We start from the raw sequence: 16,322 nt of genomic DNA on the forward strand, positions 1-16,322 counted from the left end.
TTGAACATTCTTTTACCATCTTTGACAGAGAAACTAACACAATTTTCAGGTTCAAAGAGGTCAACAGAACTTGGGATTCCCAGCCAGTCTCCCATGCTGGTACTTGCCAAGCCTTAAGCTGCATTGCTGCTGCGATCTGATGAGAGCAGGCACATTCAGCTTAGAATGGCCGATGACAGCAGCCGATCAATTTGAACCTTCTTTTACTATCTCATAGAGAAACGAACACAATTTTCAGGTTCAAAAAGTTCAACGGAACTTGGGATTCCCAGCCAGTCTCCCATGCTGGTACTTGCCAAGCCTTAAGCTGCATTGCTGCTGCGATCTGACGAGAGCAGGCACATTCAGCTTAGAATGGCCGTTGACAGCAGCTGTTCAATTTGAACCTTCTTTTACTATCTCATAGAGAAACTAACACAATTTTCAGGTTCAAAAAGGTCAATGGAACTTGGAATTCCCAGCCTGTCTCCCATGCTGGTACTTGCCAAGCCTTAAGCTGCATTTCTGCTGCGATCTGACGAGAGCAGGCACATTCAGCTTAGAATGGCCGTTGACAGCAGCTGTTCAATTTGAACCTTCTTTTACCATCTTTGACAGAGAAACTAACACAATTTTCAGATTCAAAAAGGTCAACGGAACTTGGGATTCCCAGCCAGTCTCCCATGCTGGTACTTGCCAAGCCTTAAGCTGCATTGCTGCTGCGATCTGACGAGAGCAGGCACATTCAGCTTAGAATGGCCGTTGACAGCAGGTGTTCAATTTGAACCTTCTTTTACTATCTCATAGAGAAACTAACACAATTTTCAGGTTCAAAAAGGTCAATGGAACTTGGGATTCCCAGCCAGTCTCCCATGCTGGTACTTGCCAAGCCTTAAGCTGCATTGCTGCTGCGATCTGACGAGAGCAGGCACATTCAGCTTAGAATGGCCATTGACAGCAGCTGTTCAATTTGAACCTTCTTTTACTATCTCATAGAGAAACTAACACAATTTTCAGGTTCAAAAAGTTCAACGGAACTTGGGATTCCCAGCCAGTCTCCCATGCTGGTACTTGCAAAGCCTTAAGCTGCATTGCTGCTGCGATCTGACGAGAGCAGGCACATTCAGCTTAGAATGGCCGTTGACAGCAGCTGTTCAATTTGAACCTTCTTTTACCATCTTTGACAGAGAAACTAACACAATTTTCAGGTTCAAAAAGGTCAATGGAACTTGGGATTCCCAGCCAGTCTCCCATGCTGGGACTTGCCAAGCCTTAAGCAGCATTGCTGCTGCGATCTGACGAGAGCAGGCCCATTCAGCTTAGAATGGCCGTTGACAGCAGCTATTCAATTTGAACATTCTTTTACCATCTTTGACAGAGAAACTAACACAATTTTCAGGTTCAAAGAGGTCAACAGAACTTGGGATTCCCAGCCAGTCTCCCATGCTGGTACTTGCCAAGCCTTAAGCTGCATTGCTGCTGCGATCTGATGAGAGCAGGCACATTCAGCTTAGAATGGCCGATGACAGCAGCCGTTCAATTTGAACCTTCTTTTACTATCTCATAGAGAAACTAACACAATTTTCAGGTTCAAAAAGTTCAACGGAACTTGGGATTCCCAGCCAGTCTCCCATGCTGGTACTTGCCAAGCCTTAAGCTGCATTGCTGCTGCGATCTGACGAGAGCAGGCACATTCAGCTTAGAATGGCCGTTGACAGCAGCTGTTCAATTTGAACCTTCTTTTACTATCTCATAGAGAAACTAACACAATTTTCAGGTTCAAAAAGGTCAACGGAACTTGGGATTCCCAGCCAGTCTCCCATGCTGGTACTTGCCAAGCCTTAAGCTGCATTTCTGCTGCGATCTGACGAGAGCAGGCACATTCAGCTTAGAATGGCCGTTGACAGCAGCTGTTCAATTTGAACCTTCTTTTACCATCTTTGACAGAGAAACTAACACAATTTTCAGATTCAAAAAGGTCAACGGAACTTGGGATTCCCAGCCAGTCTCCCATGCTGGTACTTTCCAAGCCTTAAGCTGCATTGCTGCTGCGATCTGACGAGAGCAGGCACATTCAGCTTAGAATGGCCGTTGACAGCAGGTGTTCAATTTGAACCTTCTTTTACTATCTCATAGAGAAACTAACACAATTTTCAGGTTCAAAAAGGTCAGCGGAACTTGGGATTCCCAGCCAGTCTCCCATGCTGGTACTTGCCAAGCCTTAAGCTGCATTGCTGCTGCGATCTGACGAGAGCAGGCACATTCAGCTTAGAATGGCCGTTGACAGCAGCTGTTCAATTTGAACCTTCTTTTACTATCTCATAGAGAAACTAACACAATTTTCAGGTTCAAAAAGTTCAACGGAACTTGGGATTCCCAGCCAGTCTCCCATGCTGGTACTTGCAAAGCCTTAAGCTGCATTGCTGCTGCGATCTGACGAGAGCAGGCACATTCAGCTTAGAATGGCCGTTGACAGCAGCTGTTCAATTTGAACCTTCTTTTACCATCTTTGACAGAGAAACTAACACAATTTTCAGGTTCAAAAAGGTCAATGGAACTTGGGATTCCCAGCCAGTCTCCCATGCTGGGACTTGCCAAGCCTTAAGCAGCATTGCTGCTGCGATCTGACGAGAGCAGGCCCATTCAGCTTAGAATGGCCGTTGACAGCAGCTATTCAATTTGAACCTTCTTTTACTATCTCATAGAGAAACTAACACAATTTTCAGGTTCAAAAAGGTCAATGGAACTTGGAATTCCCAGCCAGTCTCCCATGCTGGTACTTGCCAAGCCTTAAGCTGCATTTCTGCTGCGATCTGACGAGAGCAGGCACATTCAGCTTAGAATGGCCGTTGACAGCAGCTGTTCAATTTGAACCTTCTTTTACCATCTTTGACAGAGAAACTAACACAATTTTCAGATTCAAAAAGGTCAACGGAACTTGGGATTCCCAGCCAGTCTCCCATGCTGGTACTTGCCAAGCCTTAAGCTGCATTGCTGCTGCGATCTGACGAGAGCAGGCACATTCAGCTTAGAATGGCCGTTGACAGCAGGTGTTCAATTTGAACCTTCTTTTACTATCTCATAGAGAAACTAACACAATTTTCAGGTTCAAAAAGGTCAATGGAACTTGGGATTCCCAGCCAGTCTCCCATGCTGGTACTTGCCAAGCCTTAAGCTGCATTGCTGCTGCGATCTGACGAGAGCAGGCACATTCAGCTTAGAATGGCCATTGACAGCAGCTGTTCAATTTGAACCTTCTTTTACTATCTCATAGAGAAACTAACACAATTTTCAGGTTCAAAAAGTTCAACGGAACTTGGGATTCCCAGCCAGTCTCCCATGCTGGTACTTGCAAAGCCTTAAGCTGCATTGCTGCTGCGATCTGACGAGAGCAGGCACATTCAGCTTAGAATGGCCGTTGACAGCAGCTGTTCAATTTGAACCTTCTTTTACCATCTTTGACAGAGAAACTAACACAATTTTCAGGTTCAAAAAGGTCAATGGAACTTGGGATTCCCAGCCAGTCTCCCATGCTGGGACTTGCCAAGCCTTAAGCAGCATTGCTGCTGCGATCTGACGAGAGCAGGCCCATTCAGCTTAGAATGGCCGTTGACAGCAGCTATTCAATTTGAACATTCTTTTACCATCTTTGACAGTGAAACTAACACAATTTTCAGGTTCAAAGAGGTCAACAGAACTTGGGATTCCCAGCCAGTCTCCCATGCTGGTACTTGCCAAGCCTTAAGCTGCATTGCTGCTGCGATCTGATGAGAGCAGGCACATTCAGCTTAGAATGGCCGATGACAGCAGCCGTTCAATTTGAACCTTCTTTTACTATCTCATAGAGAAACTAACACAATTTTCAGGTTCAAAAAGTTCAACGGAACTTGGGATTCCCAGCCAGTCTCCCATGCTGGTACTTGCCAAGCCTTAAGCTGCATTGCTGCTGCGATCTGACGAGAGCAGGCACATTCAGCTTAGAATGGCCGTTGACAGCAGCTGTTCAATTTGAACCTTCTTTTACTATCTCATAGAGAAACTAACACAATTTTCAGGTTCAAAAAGGTCAACGGAACTTGGGATTCCCAGCCAGTCTCCCATGCTGGTACTTGCCAAGCCTTAAGCTGCATTTCTGCTGCGATCTGACGAGAGCAGGCACATTCAGCTTAGAATGGCCGTTGACAGCAGCTGTTCAATTTGAACCTTCTTTTACCATCTTTGACAGAGAAACTAACACAATTTTCAGATTCAAAAAGGTCAACGGAACTTGGGATTCCCAGCCAGTCTCCCATGCTGGTACTTTCCAAGCCTTAAGCTGCATTGCTGCTGCGATCTGACGAGAGCAGGCACATTCAGCTTAGAATGGCCGTTGACAGCAGGTGTTCAATTTGAACCTTCTTTTACTATCTCATAGAGAAACTAACACAATTTTCAGGTTCAAAAAGGTCAGCGGAACTTGGGATTCCCAGCCAGTCTCCCATGCTGGTACTTGCCAAGCCTTAAGCTGCATTGCTGCTGCGATCTGACGAGAGCAGGCACATTCAGCTTAGAATGGCCGTTGACAGCAGCTGTTCAATTTGAACCTTCTTTTACTATCTCATAGAGAAACTAACACAATTTTCAGGTTCAAAAAGTTCAACGGAACTTGGGATTCCCAGCCAGTCTCCCATGCTGGTACTTGCAAAGCCTTAAGCTGCATTGCTGCTGCGATCTGACGAGAGCAGGCACATTCAGCTTAGAATGGCCGTTGACAGCAGCTGTTCAATTTGAACCTTCTTTTACCATCTTTGACAGAGAAACTAACACAATTTTCAGGTTCAAAAAGGTCAATGGAACTTGGGATTCCCAGCCAGTCTCCCATGCTGGGACTTGCCAAGCCTTAAGCAGCATTGCTGCTGCGATCTGACGAGAGCAGGCCCATTCAGCTTAGAATGGCCGTTGACAGCAGCTATTCAATTTGAACATTCTTTTACCATCTTTGACAGAGAAACTAACACAATTTTCAGGTTCAAAGAGGTCAACAGAACTTGGGATTCCCAGCCAGTCTCCCATGCTGGTACTTGCCAAGCCTTAAGCTGCATTGCTGCTGCGATCTGATGAGAGCAGGCACATTCAGCTTAGAATGGCCGATGACAGCAGCCGATCAATTTGAACCTTCTTTTACTATCTCATAGAGAAACTAACACAATTTTCAGGTTCAAAAAGTTCAACGGAACTTGGGATTCCCAGCCAGTCTCCCATGCTGGTACTTGCCAAGCCTTAAGCTGCATTGCTGCTGCGATCTGACGAGAGCAGGCACATTCAGCTTAGAATGGCCGTTGACAGCAGCTGTTCAATTTGAACCTTCTTTTACTATCTCATAGAGAAACTAACACAATTTTCAGGTTCAAAAAGGTCAATGGAACTTGGAATTCCCAGCCAGTCTCCCATGCTGGTACTTGCCAAGCCTTAAGCTGCATTTCTGCTGCGATCTGACGAGAGCAGGCACATTCAGCTTAGAATGGCCGTTGACAGCAGCTGTTCAATTTGAACCTTCTTTTACCATCTTTGACAGAGAAACTAACACAATTTTCAGATTCAAAAAGGTCAACGGAACTTGGGATTCCCAGCCAGTCTCCCATGCTGGTACTTGCCAAGCCTTAAGCTGCATTGCTGCTGCGATCTGACGAGAGCAGGCACATTCAGCTTAGAATGGCCGTTGACAGCAGGTGTTCAATTTGAACCTTCTTTTACTATCTCATAGAGAAACTAACACAATTTTCAGGTTCAAAAAGGTCAACGGAACTTGGGATTCCCAGCCAGTCTCCCATGCTGGTACTTGCCAAGCCTTAAGCTGCATTGCTGCTGCGATCTGACGAGAGCAGGCACATTCAGCTTAGAATGGCCGTTGACAGCAGCTGTTCAATTTGAACCTTCTTTTACTATCTCATAGAGAAACTAACACAATTTTCAGGTTCAAAAAGTTCAACGGAACTTGGGATTCCCAGCCAGTCTCCCATGCTGGTACTTGCAAAGCCTTAAGCTGCATTGCTGCTGCGATCTGACGAGAGCAGGCACATTCAGCTTAGAATGGCCGTTGACAGCAGCTGTTCAATTTGAACCTTCTTTTACCATCTTTGACAGAGAAACTAACACAATTTTCAGGTTCAAAAAGGTCAATGGAACTTGGGATTCCCAGCCAGTCTCCCATGCTGGGACTTGCCAAGCCTTAAGCAGCATTGCTGCTGCGATCTGACGAGAGCAGGCCCATTCAGCTTAGAATGGCCGTTGACAGCAGCTATTCAATTTGAACATTCTTTTACCATCTTTGACAGAGAAACTAACACAATTTTCAGGTTCAAAGAGGTCAACAGAACTTGGGATTCCCAGCCAGTCTCCCATGCTGGTACTTGCCAAGCCTTAAGCTGCATTGCTGCTGCGATCTGATGAGAGCAGGCACATTCAGCTTAGAATGGCCGATGACAGCAGCCGTTCAATTTGAACCTTCTTTTACTATCTCATAGAGAAACTAACACAATTTTCAGGTTCAAAAAGTTCAACGGAACTTGGGATTCCCAGCCAGTCTCCCATGCTGGTACTTGCCAAGCCTTAAGCTGCATTGCTGCTGCGATCTGACGAGAGCAGGCACATTCAGCTTAGAATGGCCGTTGACAGCAGGTGTTCAATTTGAACCTTCTTTTACTATCTCATAGAGAAACTAACACAATTTTCAGGTTCAAAAAGGTCAACGGAACTTGGGATTCCCAGCCAGTCTCCCATGCTGGTACTTGCCAAGCCTTAAGCTGCATTGCTGCTGCGATCTGACGAGAGCAGGCACATTCAGCTTAGAATGGCCGTTGACAGCAGCTGTTCAATTTGAACCTTCTTTTACTATCTCATAGAGAAACTAACACAATTTTCAGGTTCAAAAAGTTCAACGGAACTTGGGATTCCCAGCCAGTCTCCCATGCTGGTACTTGCAAAGCCTTAAGCTGCATTGCTGCTGCGATCTGACGAGAGCAGGCACATTCAGCTTAGAATGGCCGTTGACAGCAGCTGTTCAATTTGAACCTTCTTTTACCATCTTTGACAGAGAAACTAACACAATTTTCAGGTTCAAAAAGGTCAATGGAACTTGGGATTCCCAGCCAGTCTCCCATGCTGGGACTTGGCAAGCCTTAAGCAGCATTGCTGCTGCGATCTGACGAGAGCAGGCCCATTCAGCTTAGAATGGCCGTTGACAGCAGCTATTCAATTTGAACATTCTTTTACCATCTTTGACAGAGAAACTAACACAATTTTCAGGTTCAAAGAGGTCAACAGAACTTGGGATTCCCAGCCAGTCTCCCATGCTGGTACTTGCCAAGCCTTAAGCTGCATTGCTGCTGTGATCTGATGAGAGCAGGCACATTCAGCTTAGAATGGCCGTTGACAGCAGCTGTTCAATTTGAACCTTCTTTTACTATCTCATAGAGAAACTAACACAATTCTCAGGTTCAAAAAGTTCAACGGAACTTGGGATTCCCAGCCAGTCTCCCATGCTGGTACTTGCCAAGCCTTAAGCTGCATTGCTGCTGCGATCTGACGAGAGCAGGCACATTCAGCTTAGAATGGCCGTTGACAGCAGCTGTTCAATTTGAACCTTCTTTTACTATCTCATAGAGAAACTAACACAATTTTCAGGTTCAAAAAGGTCAATGGAACTTGGGATTCCCAGCCAGTCTCCCATGCTGGTACTTGCCAAGCCTTAAGCTGCATTTCTGCTGCGATCTGACGAGAGCAGGCACATTCAGCTTAGAATGGCCGTTGACAGCAGCTGTTCAATTTGAACCTTCTTTTACCATCTTTGACAGAGAAACTTACACAATTTTCAGATTCAAAAAGGTCAACGGAACTTGGGATTCCCAGCCAGTCTCCCATGCTGGTACTTGCCAAGCCTTAAGCTGCATTGCTGCTGCGATCTGACGAGAGCAGGCACATTCAGCTTAGAATGGCCGTTGACAGCAGGTGTTCAATTTGAACCTTCTTTTACTATCTCATAGAGAAACTAACACAATTTTCAGGTTCAAAAAGGTCAACGGAACTTAGGATTCCCAGCCAGTCTCCCATGCTGGTACTTGCCAAGCCTTAAGCTGCATTGCTGCAGCGATCTGACGAGAGCAGGCACATTCAGCTTAGAATGGCCGTTGACAGCAGCTGTTCAATTTGAACCTTCTTTTACTATCTCATAGAGAAACTAACACAATTTTCAGGTTCAAAAAGTTCAACGGAACTTGGGATTCCCAGCCAGTCTCCCATGCTGGTACTTGCAAAGCCTTAAGCTGCATTGCTGCTGCGATCTGACGAGAGCAGGCACATTCAGCTTAGAATGGCCGTTGACAGCAGCTGTTCAATTTGAACCTTCTTTTACCATCTTTGACAGAGAAACTAACACAATTTTCAGGTTCAAAAAGGTCAATGGAACTTGGGATTCCCAGCCAGTCTCCCATGCTGGGACTTGCCAAGCCTTAAGCAGCATTGCTGCTGCGATCTGACGAGAGCAGGCCCATTCAGCTTAGAATGGCCGTTGACAGCAGCTATTCAATTTGAACATTCTTTTACCATCTTTGACAGAGAAACTAACACAATTTTCAGGTTCAAAGAGGTCAACAGAACTTGGGATTCCCAGCCAGTCTCCCATGCTGGTACTTGCCAAGCCTTAAGCTGCATTGCTGCTGCGATCTGATGAGAGCAGGCACATTCAGCTTAGAATGGCCGATGACAGCAGCCGTTCAATTTGAACCTTCTTTTACTATCTCATAGAGAAACTAACACAATTTTCAGGTTCAAAAAGTTCAACGGAACTTGGGATTCCCAGCCAGTCTCCCATGCTGGTACTTGCCAAGCCTTAAGCTGCATTGCTGCTGCGATCTGACGAGAGCAGGCACATTCAGCTTAGAATGGCCGTTGACAGCAGCTGTTCAATTTGAACCTTCTTTTACCATCTTTGACAGAGAAACTAACACAATTTTCAGGTTCAAAAAGGTCAATGGAACTTGGGATTCCCAGCCAGTCTCCCATGCTGGGACTTGCCAAGCCTTAAGCAGCATTGCTGCTGCGATCTGACGAGAGCAGGCCCATTCAGCTTAGAATGGCCGTTGACAGCAGCTATTCAATTTGAACATTCTTTTACCATCTTTGACAGAGAAACTAACACAATTTTCAGGTTCAAAGAGGTCAACAGAACTTGGGATTCCCAGCCAGTCTCCCATGCTGGTACTTGCCAAGCCTTAAGCTGCATTGCTGCTGCGATCTGATGAGAGCAGGCACATTCAGCTTAGAATGGCCGATGACAGCAGCCGATCAATTTGAACCTTCTTTTACTATCTCATAGAGAAACTAACACAATTTTCAGGTTCAAAAAGTTCAACGGAACTTGGGATTCCCAGCCAGTCTCCCATGCTGGTACTTGCCAAGCCTTAAGCTGCATTGCTGCTGCGATCTGACGAGAGCAGGCACATTCAGCTTAGAATGGCCGTTGACAGCAGCTGTTCAATTTGAACCTTCTTTTACTATCTCATAGAGAAACTAACACAATTTTCAGGTTCAAAAAGGTCAATGGAACTTGGGATTCCCAGCCAGTCTCCCATGCTGGTACTTGCCAAGCCTTAAGCTGCATTGCTGCTGCGATCTGATGAGAGCAGGCACATTCAGCTTAGAATGTCCGATGACAGCAGCCGATCAATTTGAACCTTCTTTTACTATCTCATAGAGAAACTAACACAATTTTCAGGTTCAAAAAGGTCAACGGAACTTGGGATTCCCAGCCAGTCTCCCATGCTGGTACTTGCCAAGCCTTAAGCTGCATTGCTGCTGCGATCTGACGAGAGCAGGCACATTCAGCTTAGAATGGCCGTTGACAGCAGCTGTTCAATTTGAACCTTCTTTTACCATCTTTGACAGAGAAACTAACACAATTTTCAGATTCAAAAAGGTCAACGGAACTTGGGATTCCCAGCCAGTCTCCCATGCTGGTACTTGCCAAGCCTTAAGCTGCATTGCTGCTGCGATCTGACGAGAGCAGGCACATTCAGCTTAGAATGGCCGTTGACAGCAGGTGTTCAATTTGAACCTTCTTTTACTATCTCATAGAGAAACTAACACAATTTTCAGGTTCAAAAAGGTCAATGGAACTTGGGATTCCCAGCCAGTCTCCCATGCTGGTACTTGCCAAGCCTTAAGCTGCATTGCTGCTGCGATCTGACGAGAGCAGGCACATTCAGCTTAGAATGGCCATTGACAGCAGCTGTTCAATTTGAACCTTCTTTTACTATCTCATAGAGAAACTAACACAATTTTCAGGTTCAAAAAGTTCAACGGAACTTGGGATTCCCAGCCAGTCTCCCATGCTGGTACTTGCAAAGCCTTAAGCTGCATTGCTGCTGCGATCTGACGAGAGCAGGCACATTCAGCTTAGAATGGCCGTTGACAGCAGCTGTTCAATTTGAACCTTCTTTTACCATCTTTGACAGAGAAACTAACACAATTTTCAGGTTCAAAAAGGTCAATGGAACTTGGGATTCCCAGCCAGTCTCCCATGCTGGGACTTGCCAAGCCTTAAGCAGCATTGCTGCTGCGATCTGACGAGAGCAGGCCCATTCAGCTTAGAATGGCCGTTGACAGCAGCTATTCAATTTGAACATTCTTTTACCATCTTTGACAGAGAAACTAACACAATTTTCAGGTTCAAAGAGGTCAACAGAACTTGGGATTCCCAGCCAGTCTCCCATGCTGGTACTTGCCAAGCCTTAAGCTGCATTGCTGCTGCGATCTGATGAGAGCAGGCACATTCAGCTTAGAATGGCCGATGACAGCAGCCGTTCAATTTGAACCTTCTTTTACTATCTCATAGAGAAACTAACACAATTTTCAGGTTCAAAAAGTTCAACGGAACTTGGGATTCCCAGCCAGTCTCCCATGCTGGTACTTGCCAAGCCTTAAGCTGCATTGCTGCTGCGATCTGACGAGAGCAGGCACATTCAGCTTAGAATGGCCGTTGACAGCAGCTGTTCAATTTGAACCTTCTTTTACTATCTCATAGAGAAACTAACACAATTTTCAGGTTCAAAAAGGTCAACGGAACTTGGGATTCCCAGCCAGTCTCCCATGCTGGTACTTGCCAAGCCTTAAGCTGCATTTCTGCTGCGATCTGACGAGAGCAGGCACATTCAGCTTAGAATGGCCGTTGACAGCAGCTGTTCAATTTGAACCTTCTTTTACCATCTTTGACAGAGAAACTAACACAATTTTCAGATTCAAAAAGGTCAACGGAACTTGGGATTCCCAGCCAGTCTCCCATGCTGGTACTTTCCAAGCCTTAAGCTGCATTGCTGCTGCGATCTGACGAGAGCAGGCACATTCAGCTTAGAATGGCCGTTGACAGCAGGTGTTCAATTTGAACCTTCTTTTACTATCTCATAGAGAAACTAACACAATTTTCAGGTTCAAAAAGGTCAGCGGAACTTGGGATTCCCAGCCAGTCTCCCATGCTGGTACTTGCCAAGCCTTAAGCTGCATTGCTGCTGCGATCTGACGAGAGCAGGCACATTCAGCTTAGAATGGCCGTTGACAGCAGCTGTTCAATTTGAACCTTCTTTTACTATCTCATAGAGAAACTAACACAATTTTCAGGTTCAAAAAGTTCAACGGAACTTGGGATTCCCAGCCAGTCTCCCATGCTGGTACTTGCAAAGCCTTAAGCTGCATTGCTGCTGCGATCTGACGAGAGCAGGCACATTCAGCTTAGAATGGCCGTTGACAGCAGCTGTTCAATTTGAACCTTCTTTTACCATCTTTGACAGAGAAACTAACACAATTTTCAGGTTCAAAAAGGTCAATGGAACTTGGGATTCCCAGCCAGTCTCCCATGCTGGGACTTGCCAAGCCTTAAGCAGCATTGCTGCTGCGATCTGACGAGAGCAGGCCCATTCAGCTTAGAATGGCCGTTGACAGCAGCTATTCAATTTGAACCTTCTTTTACTATCTCATAGAGAAACTAACACAATTTTCAGGTTCAAAAAGGTCAATGGAACTTGGAATTCCCAGCCAGTCTCCCATGCTGGTACTTGCCAAGCCTTAAGCTGCATTGCTGCTGCGATCTGATGAGAGCAGGCACATTCAGCTTAGAATGGCCGATGACAGCAGCCGATCAATTTGAACCTTCTTTTACTATCTCATAGAGAAACTAACACAATTTTCAGGTTCAAAAAGTTCAACGGAACTTGGGATTCCCAGCCAGTCTCCCATGCTGGTACTTGCCAAGCCTTAAGCTGCATTGCTGCTGCGATCTGACGAGAGCAGGCACATTCAGCTTAGAATGGCCGTTGACAGCAGCTGTTCAATTTGAACCTTCTTTTACTATCTCATAGAGAAACTAACACAATTTTCAGGTTCAAAAAGGTCAATGGAACTTGGGATTCCCAGCCAGTCTCCCATGCTGGTACTTGCCAAGCCTTAAGCTGCATTGCTGCTGCGATCTGATGAGAGCAGGCACATTCAGCTTAGAATGTCCGATGACAGCAGCCGATCAATTTGAACCTTCTTTTACTATCTCATAGAGAAACTAACACAATTTTCAGGTTCAAAAAGTTCAACGGAACTTGGGATTCCCAGCCAGTCTCCCATGCTGGTACTTGCCAAGCCTTAAGCTGCATTGCTGCTGCGATCTGACGAGAGCAGGCACATTCAGCTTAGAATGGCCGTTGACAGCAGCTGTTCAATTTGAACCTTCTTTTACCATCTTTGACAGAGAAACTAACACAATTTTCAGATTCAAAAAGGTCAACGGAACTTGGGATTCCCAGCCAGTCTCCCATGCTGGTACTTGCCAAGCCTTAAGCTGCATTGCTGCTGCGATCTGACGAGAGCAGGCACATTCAGCTTAGAATGGCCGTTGACAGCAGGTGTTCAATTTGAACCTTCTTTTACTATCTCATAGAGAAACTAACACAATTTTCAGGTTCAAAAAGGTCAATGGAACTTGGGATTCCCAGCCAGTCTCCCATGCTGGTACTTGCCAAGCCTTAAGCTGCATTGCTGCTGCGATCTGACGAGAGCAGGCACATTCAGCTTAGAATGGCCATTGACAGCAGCTGTTCAATTTGAACCTTCTTTTACTATCTCATAGAGAAACTAACACAATTTTCAGGTTCAAAAAGTTCAACGGAACTTGGGATTCCCAGCCAGTCTCCCATGCTGGTACTTGCAAAGCCTTAAGCTGCATTGCTGCTGCGATCTGACGAGAGCAGGCACATTCAGCTTAGAATGGCCGTTGACAGCAGCTGTTCAATTTGAACCTTCTTTTACCATCTTTGACAGAGAAACTAACACAATTTTCAGGTTCAAAAAGGTCAATGGAACTTGGGATTCCCAGCCAGTCTCCCATGCTGGGACTTGCCAAGCCTTAAGCAGCATTGCTGCTGCGATCTGACGAGAGCAGGCCCATTCAGCTTAGAATGGCCGTTGACAGCAGCTATTCAATTTGAACATTCTTTTACCATCTTTGACAGAGAAACTAACACAATTTTCAGGTTCAAAGAGGTCAACAGAACTTGGGATTCCCAGCCAGTCTCCCATGCTGGTACTTGCCAAGCCTTAAGCTGCATTGCTGCTGCGATCTGATGAGAGCAGGCACATTCAGCTTAGAATGGCCGATGACAGCAGCCGTTCAATTTGAACCTTCTTTTACTATCTCATAGAGAAACTAACACAATTTTCAGGTTCAAAAAGTTCAACGGAACTTGGGATTCCCAGCCAGTCTCCCATGCTGGTACTTGCCAAGCCTTAAGCTGCATTGCTGCTGCGATCTGACGAGAGCAGGCACATTCAGCTTAGAATGGCCGTTGACAGCAGCTGTTCAATTTGAACCTTCTTTTACTATCTCATAGAGAAACTAACACAATTTTCAGGTTCAAAAAGGTCAACGGAACTTGGGATTCCCAGCCAGTCTCCCATGCTGGTACTTGCCAAGCCTTAAGCTGCATTTCTGCTGCGATCTGACGAGAGCAGGCACATTCAGCTTAGAATGGCCGTTGACAGCAGCTGTTCAATTTGAACCTTCTTTTACCATCTTTGACAGAGAAACTAACACAATTTTCAGATTCAAAAAGGTCAACGGAACTTGGGATTCCCAGCCAGTCTCCCATGCTGGTACTTTCCAAGCCTTAAGCTGCATTGCTGCTGCGATCTGACGAGAGCAGGCACATTCAGCTTAGAATGGCCGTTGACAGCAGGTGTTCAATTTGAACCTTCTTTTACTATCTCATAGAGAAACTAACACAATTTTCAGGTTCAAAAAGGTCAGCGGAACTTGGGATTCCCAGCCAGTCTCCCATGCTGGTACTTGCCAAGCCTTAAGCTGCATTGCTGCTGCGATCTGACGAGAGCAGGCACATTCAGCTTAGAATGGCCGTTGACAGCAGCTGTTCAATTTGAACCTTCTTTTACTATCTCATAGAGAAACTAACACAATTTTCAGGTTCAAAAAGTTCAACGGAACTTGGGATTCCCAGCCAGTCTCCCATGCTGGTACTTGCAAAGCCTTAAGCTGCATTGCTGCTGCGATCTGACGAGAGCAGGCACATTCAGCTTAGAATGGCCGTTGACAGCAGCTGTTCAATTTGAACCTTCTTTTACCATCTTTGACAGAGAAACTAACACAATTTTCAGGTTCAAAAAGGTCAATGGAACTTGGGATTCCCAGCCAGTCTCCCATGCTGGGACTTGCCAAGCCTTAAGCAGCATTGCTGCTGCGATCTGACGAGAGCAGGCCCATTCAGCTTAGAATGGCCGTTGACAGCAGCTATTCAATTTGAACCTTCTTTTACTATCTCATAGAGAAACTAACACAATTTTCAGGTTCAAAAAGGTCAATGGAACTTGGAATTCCCAGCCAGTCTCCCATGCTGGTACTTGCCAAGCCTTAAGCTGCATTTCTGCTGCGATCTGACGAGAGCAGGCACATTCAGCTTAGAATGGCCGTTGACAGCAGCTGTTCAATTTGAACCTTCTTTTACCATCTTTGACAGAGAAACTAACACAATTTTCAGATTCAAAAAGGTCAACGGAACTTGGGATTCCCAGCCAGTCTCCCATGCTGGTACTTGCCAAGCCTTAAGCTGCATTGCTGCTGCGATCTGACGAGAGCAGGCACATTCAGCTTAGAATGGCCGTTGACAGCAGGTGTTCAATTTGAACCTTCTTTTACTATCTCATAGAGAAACTAACACAATTTTCAGGTTCAAAAAGGTCAATGGAACTTGGGATTCCCAGCCAGCCTCCCATGCTGGTACTTGCCAAGCCTTAAGCTGCATTGCTGCTGCGATCTGACGAGAGCAGGCACATTCAGCTTAGAATGGCCATTGACAGCAGCTGTTCAATTTGAACCTTCTTTTACTATCTCATAGAGAAACTAACACAATTTTCAGGTTCAAAAAGTTCAACGGAACTTGGGATTCCCAGCCAGTCTCCCATGCTGGTACTTGCAAAGCCTTAAGCTGCATTGCTGCTGCGATCTGACGAGAGCAGGCACATTCAGCTTAGAATGGCCGTTGACAGCAGCTGTTCAATTTGAACCTTCTTTTACCATCTTTGACAGAGAAACTAACACAATTTTCAGGTTCAAAAAGGTCAATGGAACTTGGGATTCCCAGCCAGTCTCCCATGCTGGGACTTGCCAAGCCTTAAGCAGCATTGCTGCTGCGATCTGACGAGAGCAGGCCCATTCAGCTTAGAATGGCCGTTGACAGCAGCTATTCAATTTGAACATTCTTTTACCATCTTTGACAGTGAAACTAACACAATTTTCAGGTTCAAAGAGGTCAACAGAACTTGGGATTCCCAGCCAGTCTCCCATGCTGGTACTTGCCAAGCCTTAAGCTGCATTGCTGCTGCGATCTGATGAGAGCAGGCACATTCAGCTTAGAATGGCCGATGACAGCAGCCGTTCAATTTGAACCTTCTTTTACTATCTCATAGAGAAACTAACACAATTTTCAGGTTCAAAAAGTTCAACGGAACTTGGGATTCCCAGCCAGTCTCCCATGCTGGTACTTGCCAAGCCTTAAGCTGCATTGCTGCTGCGATCTGACGAGAGCAGGCACATTCAGCTTAGAATGGCCGTTGACAGCAGGTGTTCAATTTGAACCTTCTTTTACTATCTCATAGAGAAACTAACACAATTTTCAGGTTCAAAAAGTTCAACGGAACTTGGGATTCCCAGCCAGTCTCCCATGCTGGTACTTGCAAAGCCTTAAGCTGCATTGCTGCTGCGATCTGACGAGAGCAGGCACATTCAGCTTAGAATGGCCGTTGACAGCAGCTGTTCA

At 45.7% G+C, this 16,322-nt stretch overlaps 73 pseudogenes; all 73 read right to left on the minus strand.

The window, feature by feature from the left end:
• Positions 1 to 58: 58 nt before the first annotated feature.
• Positions 59 to 177, minus strand: LOC140101426 (5S ribosomal RNA; annotated as a pseudogene).
• A 70-nt stretch (positions 178 to 247) lies between these two features.
• Positions 248 to 366, minus strand: LOC140104992 (5S ribosomal RNA; annotated as a pseudogene).
• Positions 367 to 436: 70 nt separating this feature from the next.
• Positions 437 to 555, minus strand: LOC140113281 (5S ribosomal RNA; annotated as a pseudogene).
• A 72-nt stretch (positions 556 to 627) lies between these two features.
• Positions 628 to 746, minus strand: LOC140091232 (5S ribosomal RNA; annotated as a pseudogene).
• A 70-nt stretch (positions 747 to 816) lies between these two features.
• On the minus strand, positions 817 to 935 carry LOC140098114 (5S ribosomal RNA; annotated as a pseudogene).
• A 70-nt stretch (positions 936 to 1,005) lies between these two features.
• Positions 1,006 to 1,124, minus strand: LOC140113317 (5S ribosomal RNA; annotated as a pseudogene).
• A 263-nt stretch (positions 1,125 to 1,387) lies between these two features.
• On the minus strand, positions 1,388 to 1,506 carry LOC140101437 (5S ribosomal RNA; annotated as a pseudogene).
• A 70-nt stretch (positions 1,507 to 1,576) lies between these two features.
• On the minus strand, positions 1,577 to 1,695 carry LOC140104994 (5S ribosomal RNA; annotated as a pseudogene).
• A 70-nt stretch (positions 1,696 to 1,765) lies between these two features.
• On the minus strand, positions 1,766 to 1,884 carry LOC140099998 (5S ribosomal RNA; annotated as a pseudogene).
• Positions 1,885 to 1,956: 72 nt separating this feature from the next.
• LOC140113502 (5S ribosomal RNA) lies at positions 1,957 to 2,075 on the minus strand (annotated as a pseudogene).
• A 70-nt stretch (positions 2,076 to 2,145) lies between these two features.
• On the minus strand, positions 2,146 to 2,264 carry LOC140105917 (5S ribosomal RNA; annotated as a pseudogene).
• A 70-nt stretch (positions 2,265 to 2,334) lies between these two features.
• On the minus strand, positions 2,335 to 2,453 carry LOC140113318 (5S ribosomal RNA; annotated as a pseudogene).
• Positions 2,454 to 2,714: 261 nt separating this feature from the next.
• Positions 2,715 to 2,833, minus strand: LOC140110142 (5S ribosomal RNA; annotated as a pseudogene).
• A 72-nt stretch (positions 2,834 to 2,905) lies between these two features.
• Positions 2,906 to 3,024, minus strand: LOC140091243 (5S ribosomal RNA; annotated as a pseudogene).
• A 70-nt stretch (positions 3,025 to 3,094) lies between these two features.
• On the minus strand, positions 3,095 to 3,213 carry LOC140098125 (5S ribosomal RNA; annotated as a pseudogene).
• A 70-nt stretch (positions 3,214 to 3,283) lies between these two features.
• Positions 3,284 to 3,402, minus strand: LOC140113319 (5S ribosomal RNA; annotated as a pseudogene).
• Positions 3,403 to 3,665: 263 nt separating this feature from the next.
• Positions 3,666 to 3,784, minus strand: LOC140101448 (5S ribosomal RNA; annotated as a pseudogene).
• Positions 3,785 to 3,854: 70 nt separating this feature from the next.
• LOC140104999 (5S ribosomal RNA) lies at positions 3,855 to 3,973 on the minus strand (annotated as a pseudogene).
• A 70-nt stretch (positions 3,974 to 4,043) lies between these two features.
• On the minus strand, positions 4,044 to 4,162 carry LOC140100009 (5S ribosomal RNA; annotated as a pseudogene).
• Positions 4,163 to 4,234: 72 nt separating this feature from the next.
• On the minus strand, positions 4,235 to 4,353 carry LOC140113504 (5S ribosomal RNA; annotated as a pseudogene).
• A 70-nt stretch (positions 4,354 to 4,423) lies between these two features.
• LOC140105922 (5S ribosomal RNA) lies at positions 4,424 to 4,542 on the minus strand (annotated as a pseudogene).
• A 70-nt stretch (positions 4,543 to 4,612) lies between these two features.
• LOC140113320 (5S ribosomal RNA) lies at positions 4,613 to 4,731 on the minus strand (annotated as a pseudogene).
• Positions 4,732 to 4,994: 263 nt separating this feature from the next.
• On the minus strand, positions 4,995 to 5,113 carry LOC140101459 (5S ribosomal RNA; annotated as a pseudogene).
• Positions 5,114 to 5,183: 70 nt separating this feature from the next.
• LOC140105003 (5S ribosomal RNA) lies at positions 5,184 to 5,302 on the minus strand (annotated as a pseudogene).
• Positions 5,303 to 5,372: 70 nt separating this feature from the next.
• Positions 5,373 to 5,491, minus strand: LOC140110153 (5S ribosomal RNA; annotated as a pseudogene).
• A 72-nt stretch (positions 5,492 to 5,563) lies between these two features.
• On the minus strand, positions 5,564 to 5,682 carry LOC140091254 (5S ribosomal RNA; annotated as a pseudogene).
• A 70-nt stretch (positions 5,683 to 5,752) lies between these two features.
• On the minus strand, positions 5,753 to 5,871 carry LOC140091265 (5S ribosomal RNA; annotated as a pseudogene).
• A 70-nt stretch (positions 5,872 to 5,941) lies between these two features.
• LOC140113322 (5S ribosomal RNA) lies at positions 5,942 to 6,060 on the minus strand (annotated as a pseudogene).
• Positions 6,061 to 6,323: 263 nt separating this feature from the next.
• On the minus strand, positions 6,324 to 6,442 carry LOC140101470 (5S ribosomal RNA; annotated as a pseudogene).
• A 70-nt stretch (positions 6,443 to 6,512) lies between these two features.
• Positions 6,513 to 6,631, minus strand: LOC140105007 (5S ribosomal RNA; annotated as a pseudogene).
• A 70-nt stretch (positions 6,632 to 6,701) lies between these two features.
• LOC140091276 (5S ribosomal RNA) lies at positions 6,702 to 6,820 on the minus strand (annotated as a pseudogene).
• Positions 6,821 to 6,890: 70 nt separating this feature from the next.
• Positions 6,891 to 7,009, minus strand: LOC140113323 (5S ribosomal RNA; annotated as a pseudogene).
• Positions 7,010 to 7,272: 263 nt separating this feature from the next.
• LOC140104100 (5S ribosomal RNA) lies at positions 7,273 to 7,391 on the minus strand (annotated as a pseudogene).
• A 70-nt stretch (positions 7,392 to 7,461) lies between these two features.
• On the minus strand, positions 7,462 to 7,580 carry LOC140105013 (5S ribosomal RNA; annotated as a pseudogene).
• A 70-nt stretch (positions 7,581 to 7,650) lies between these two features.
• Positions 7,651 to 7,769, minus strand: LOC140111136 (5S ribosomal RNA; annotated as a pseudogene).
• A 72-nt stretch (positions 7,770 to 7,841) lies between these two features.
• LOC140091287 (5S ribosomal RNA) lies at positions 7,842 to 7,960 on the minus strand (annotated as a pseudogene).
• A 70-nt stretch (positions 7,961 to 8,030) lies between these two features.
• On the minus strand, positions 8,031 to 8,149 carry LOC140111086 (5S ribosomal RNA; annotated as a pseudogene).
• A 70-nt stretch (positions 8,150 to 8,219) lies between these two features.
• Positions 8,220 to 8,338, minus strand: LOC140113324 (5S ribosomal RNA; annotated as a pseudogene).
• Positions 8,339 to 8,601: 263 nt separating this feature from the next.
• On the minus strand, positions 8,602 to 8,720 carry LOC140101481 (5S ribosomal RNA; annotated as a pseudogene).
• Positions 8,721 to 8,790: 70 nt separating this feature from the next.
• LOC140105017 (5S ribosomal RNA) lies at positions 8,791 to 8,909 on the minus strand (annotated as a pseudogene).
• A 263-nt stretch (positions 8,910 to 9,172) lies between these two features.
• LOC140101492 (5S ribosomal RNA) lies at positions 9,173 to 9,291 on the minus strand (annotated as a pseudogene).
• Positions 9,292 to 9,361: 70 nt separating this feature from the next.
• LOC140105023 (5S ribosomal RNA) lies at positions 9,362 to 9,480 on the minus strand (annotated as a pseudogene).
• Positions 9,481 to 9,550: 70 nt separating this feature from the next.
• Positions 9,551 to 9,669, minus strand: LOC140101613 (5S ribosomal RNA; annotated as a pseudogene).
• A 70-nt stretch (positions 9,670 to 9,739) lies between these two features.
• LOC140091298 (5S ribosomal RNA) lies at positions 9,740 to 9,858 on the minus strand (annotated as a pseudogene).
• Positions 9,859 to 9,930: 72 nt separating this feature from the next.
• Positions 9,931 to 10,049, minus strand: LOC140091309 (5S ribosomal RNA; annotated as a pseudogene).
• A 70-nt stretch (positions 10,050 to 10,119) lies between these two features.
• LOC140098136 (5S ribosomal RNA) lies at positions 10,120 to 10,238 on the minus strand (annotated as a pseudogene).
• A 70-nt stretch (positions 10,239 to 10,308) lies between these two features.
• On the minus strand, positions 10,309 to 10,427 carry LOC140113325 (5S ribosomal RNA; annotated as a pseudogene).
• A 263-nt stretch (positions 10,428 to 10,690) lies between these two features.
• On the minus strand, positions 10,691 to 10,809 carry LOC140101503 (5S ribosomal RNA; annotated as a pseudogene).
• A 70-nt stretch (positions 10,810 to 10,879) lies between these two features.
• On the minus strand, positions 10,880 to 10,998 carry LOC140105036 (5S ribosomal RNA; annotated as a pseudogene).
• Positions 10,999 to 11,068: 70 nt separating this feature from the next.
• Positions 11,069 to 11,187, minus strand: LOC140100020 (5S ribosomal RNA; annotated as a pseudogene).
• Positions 11,188 to 11,259: 72 nt separating this feature from the next.
• Positions 11,260 to 11,378, minus strand: LOC140113505 (5S ribosomal RNA; annotated as a pseudogene).
• Positions 11,379 to 11,448: 70 nt separating this feature from the next.
• Positions 11,449 to 11,567, minus strand: LOC140105930 (5S ribosomal RNA; annotated as a pseudogene).
• A 70-nt stretch (positions 11,568 to 11,637) lies between these two features.
• LOC140113326 (5S ribosomal RNA) lies at positions 11,638 to 11,756 on the minus strand (annotated as a pseudogene).
• A 261-nt stretch (positions 11,757 to 12,017) lies between these two features.
• LOC140109358 (5S ribosomal RNA) lies at positions 12,018 to 12,136 on the minus strand (annotated as a pseudogene).
• A 70-nt stretch (positions 12,137 to 12,206) lies between these two features.
• Positions 12,207 to 12,325, minus strand: LOC140105039 (5S ribosomal RNA; annotated as a pseudogene).
• A 70-nt stretch (positions 12,326 to 12,395) lies between these two features.
• On the minus strand, positions 12,396 to 12,514 carry LOC140101624 (5S ribosomal RNA; annotated as a pseudogene).
• Positions 12,515 to 12,584: 70 nt separating this feature from the next.
• On the minus strand, positions 12,585 to 12,703 carry LOC140105044 (5S ribosomal RNA; annotated as a pseudogene).
• A 72-nt stretch (positions 12,704 to 12,775) lies between these two features.
• On the minus strand, positions 12,776 to 12,894 carry LOC140091320 (5S ribosomal RNA; annotated as a pseudogene).
• A 70-nt stretch (positions 12,895 to 12,964) lies between these two features.
• On the minus strand, positions 12,965 to 13,083 carry LOC140098159 (5S ribosomal RNA; annotated as a pseudogene).
• Positions 13,084 to 13,153: 70 nt separating this feature from the next.
• LOC140113327 (5S ribosomal RNA) lies at positions 13,154 to 13,272 on the minus strand (annotated as a pseudogene).
• Positions 13,273 to 13,535: 263 nt separating this feature from the next.
• On the minus strand, positions 13,536 to 13,654 carry LOC140101514 (5S ribosomal RNA; annotated as a pseudogene).
• Positions 13,655 to 13,724: 70 nt separating this feature from the next.
• Positions 13,725 to 13,843, minus strand: LOC140105049 (5S ribosomal RNA; annotated as a pseudogene).
• A 70-nt stretch (positions 13,844 to 13,913) lies between these two features.
• LOC140100031 (5S ribosomal RNA) lies at positions 13,914 to 14,032 on the minus strand (annotated as a pseudogene).
• Positions 14,033 to 14,104: 72 nt separating this feature from the next.
• On the minus strand, positions 14,105 to 14,223 carry LOC140113506 (5S ribosomal RNA; annotated as a pseudogene).
• A 70-nt stretch (positions 14,224 to 14,293) lies between these two features.
• On the minus strand, positions 14,294 to 14,412 carry LOC140105936 (5S ribosomal RNA; annotated as a pseudogene).
• A 70-nt stretch (positions 14,413 to 14,482) lies between these two features.
• On the minus strand, positions 14,483 to 14,601 carry LOC140113328 (5S ribosomal RNA; annotated as a pseudogene).
• A 261-nt stretch (positions 14,602 to 14,862) lies between these two features.
• Positions 14,863 to 14,981, minus strand: LOC140110165 (5S ribosomal RNA; annotated as a pseudogene).
• Positions 14,982 to 15,053: 72 nt separating this feature from the next.
• LOC140091342 (5S ribosomal RNA) lies at positions 15,054 to 15,172 on the minus strand (annotated as a pseudogene).
• A 70-nt stretch (positions 15,173 to 15,242) lies between these two features.
• On the minus strand, positions 15,243 to 15,361 carry LOC140106736 (5S ribosomal RNA; annotated as a pseudogene).
• A 70-nt stretch (positions 15,362 to 15,431) lies between these two features.
• LOC140113329 (5S ribosomal RNA) lies at positions 15,432 to 15,550 on the minus strand (annotated as a pseudogene).
• A 263-nt stretch (positions 15,551 to 15,813) lies between these two features.
• On the minus strand, positions 15,814 to 15,932 carry LOC140101525 (5S ribosomal RNA; annotated as a pseudogene).
• A 70-nt stretch (positions 15,933 to 16,002) lies between these two features.
• LOC140105053 (5S ribosomal RNA) lies at positions 16,003 to 16,121 on the minus strand (annotated as a pseudogene).
• Positions 16,122 to 16,191: 70 nt separating this feature from the next.
• Positions 16,192 to 16,310, minus strand: LOC140113330 (5S ribosomal RNA; annotated as a pseudogene).
• Between the last annotated feature and the right edge of the window lie 12 nt (positions 16,311 to 16,322).

The sequence above is a fragment of the Engystomops pustulosus genome, chromosome 1 (genome assembly GCF_040894005.1).
Source record: "Engystomops pustulosus chromosome 1, aEngPut4.maternal, whole genome shotgun sequence".
Lineage (NCBI taxonomy): Eukaryota > Metazoa > Chordata > Amphibia > Anura > Leptodactylidae > Engystomops > Engystomops pustulosus.